The sequence below is a fragment of the Loxodonta africana genome, chromosome 10 (assembly GCF_030014295.1).
Source record: "Loxodonta africana isolate mLoxAfr1 chromosome 10, mLoxAfr1.hap2, whole genome shotgun sequence".
Classification (NCBI taxonomy): domain Eukaryota; kingdom Metazoa; phylum Chordata; class Mammalia; order Proboscidea; family Elephantidae; genus Loxodonta; species Loxodonta africana.
Genome location: NC_087351.1, coordinates 29,016,032 through 29,019,181, shown reverse-complemented (window position 1 = coordinate 29,019,181; position 3,150 = coordinate 29,016,032). Strand labels below are relative to the sequence as shown.

General features: G+C 38.9%; 1 pseudogene; it reads right to left on the bottom strand.

The window, feature by feature from the left end:
• Positions 1–226: 226 nt before the first annotated feature.
• Positions 227–1,763, bottom strand: LOC135232540 (olfactory receptor 11G2-like; annotated as a pseudogene).
• Positions 1,764–3,150: the final 1,387 nt, after the last annotated feature.

Sequence of the window (3,150 nt, the reverse complement as noted above, 5' to 3'; positions counted from 1 at the left end):
GTGAGAGTAAGTCTTTTTCTTCCCTTGTATCCAAGACATCCTCTCTTCCCAGATGCAACCACTGTTAGATGTCTTGTCCCTCATCTGAAAGATCATTTTTTTTTTAACACACACAATTTTATATTTTTTATACATTAATAACAGATTCCATACTAGTATTCATTCATTCCCTTAATATATATTGGAGGTGGTGCCAAGGTTTTGATTTTTATGTTCCAAGAAATTTCTACAGGGCATTTTTCATATCATTGTTCCTCAGACTATAGATCACAGGATTAATGAGTGGGGTTCCCTCAGAATAAAACAGGGTCACAATCTTCTGCATTCCAGATTCATGCTTGGATATTGGGCTCAGATACATGACCATCACTGAATCATAGAAGAGTGAAACCGCAGCCAAATGGGATCCACAGGTGGAGAAGGCCTTTCTTCGTCCAGCTGCTGAAGGGACCCTTAATACAGCTCTCAGGACCAGAGCGTAGAACCCCATGATAGAGAGGAAAGGAATAAATAAGAGTAGAGAACTTAAAATCATCCAGAGGAACTCCATCACCAGGGCTCTGGAACAGGTGAGTGCTAACAGAGGACCCGGGTCACACAGGAAATGATCTATAATCCTAGATCCACAGAAGGACATCTGGGAGATGACGATGATAGGGACAGGGAACGAAAGGAAACTAAGTATCCCACAGCTGACCACAAGATTGTTACAGAGATGTCCAGTCATAACAGTGGGGTAATGCAATGGCTGGCAGATGGCAAGGTATCGATCAAATGCCATAACTGCTAAGAAAAAGCATTCTGTAGACTGGAGGGAGAAAAGAAATAGAACTGCAGAAAACACCCAGAGAAGGAAATGACCTTCATCTCAGAGAGGAAGCTGGCCAACATATTGGGGACAGTGGAGGTGACATAGCATATCTCCAGGAAGGAGAAGTTGGTGAGTAGGATGTGCATGGGCATGTGGAGTCTCCGATCCCAGCACACAGCACAGATGATATAACCATTCCCCATGAGGGTCAGGAGGTAGATAAGAGAGAATAGCACAAAGAGGAGAGTCTGGCCCTCCTTGGGGCAAGTGAAGCCCAGTAGGATGAATCCAGCAATGGTGCTGGAGTTGTTGGGGGTTTTGAAGATTTTCATGTGTCTGTGAGCTGTAAAAGACCAGCAAATACTGAATAACAGTGTAAAGACAGATAGGGACCCAGATACATATTTAAGGCATCTTGGGAAAGAAAACAAAGGCTTATGTTATTATTTGCTACTCTTTCTTTATTACTGAAATATTGTCCTGGCTTGCTTTTTTGCTTTTTCATATTTTCATTGCTGCTAATTTAAATTTTTGGTCAGATATGATAAGCTATTGAAGGGGAGTGTTTTAGAGTTATTTGAAAATTATATTAGAGTTTACACTTAGTAGAATACCTATCTATCTATCCGTCTGTCTGTCCGTCCACCCGTCCATCCGTCCGTCCATCCGTCCATCCATCTATCCATATCTATCTATCTAATGTATCTATCTATCTAATGTATCTATCTATCTATCATCTATCTATCTATCTATCTATCTATCTATCTGTCTGTCTGTCTGTCTGTCTGTCTGTCTGTCTGTCTGTCTGTCTGTCTGTCTGTCTATCTATCATCTATCTATCTATCTATCTATCTATCTATCATCTATCTATCTATCATCTGTCTGTCTATCTATCATCTATCATCTGTCTATATCTATCATCTATCTGTCCGTCTGTCTGTCTATCTATGTAATCTATCCATCTATATCTATCATCTAATCTATCATTTGTCTATCATCTATCTATAGATAAAGGTATATATAGATATACGTGTGTGTGTTCTCCTAAAAAAAGATATATAGAGAGAGCGAGAGATACGTTGCTGTTGTTGTGTGCCATTGAGTCGATTTTGACATATTTATGTGTGTGCCTATTCTCCTAAGTATGATATATATGTATATATAGTGATATAAATGTATATATCTCTTTTGTGATTTGTCTATATATCTATATCTATATTAATTTCAATATCTATATCAGAGGAGACTCTGACTCATGGCAACCCCATTTCTTTCACTGTTGAACTGTGCTCCACAGGGTTTTCCACGGCTGATTTTTTGGAAGTAGATTGCCAGCCCTTACTTCCAGATGCTTCTGGATATAGCCCTGCTCTATGAGCTCCCTCTTCTATGTGCTTTCACTCAGCCTTTATATACATCTTCCTAGGGGATCCTATTAAGTTTCAAACAACTGTATATCCATGAAGGACAGCTGAAAGCAGATTTCACAAAAAATCTCTTATTTTCAAAATGACTCCGTACCGTCCTCATTTAGGATCAGGATCATTCAGAATTTCTCTAAAGCAGTTTCCCATCCCCCCACCCCCAGACCCTATATGTACCAGTTGATACATAAGTCTTTATTTTCTTTGTCTTTGTCTTTTTGTAGAATGTTTCTAATGTTGTGGTCATTAGTTTACATGGCACACTGACTCCTAAGTGGCCAGGTGACATGAAGGAGAACTTGTTATAACTGAGGGACTCAAGTTATCTAGTCTCAGAAGTTACAACAAAACAAACTTTTTCTCAAAACTCTAAGTGTATAATATTAATTTTGAGTGTAAATATTATTTTATAGTATAGAACCGGTAAGTGTATCGTTCTCTTGTACATCGGATCCATACAAGTTGAAACTGAGTCCACGGCACTTAACAACAATAACAACATAGTTCAGTGTTAATGACCAATTCAAGGAACCTGTAGCTAATAGAAGTTTTTTTTTTTTCTCCACATAGTTTTGTGGATTTTCCTCAAATGCTAATTTATAGGCAATCACCTATTTGACCATCTCATTACTGGAAGTGTGGATGGTTGAGATCTTTCTTTTTTTTACCTTCTGTTTGTTTTAACGTCTCATCTCCTCCCTTTCCCTTATCCTTCATACTCAATACAGCTGCAGCTCCTACCGGCTCTATTTTTAAAATATGTCTTGGTGCATTTTTTCTCTCTCTTCCCTGCCACCTCCTGATTCAAGCTACCATTATTGTTTCTCTGGATCACTACAAAGGCCTCCTGAGGGACTTGCTGTACAACCCATTCTCTATGCAGTGGCCAAGCCTTTGAATCACATAAATCAGATC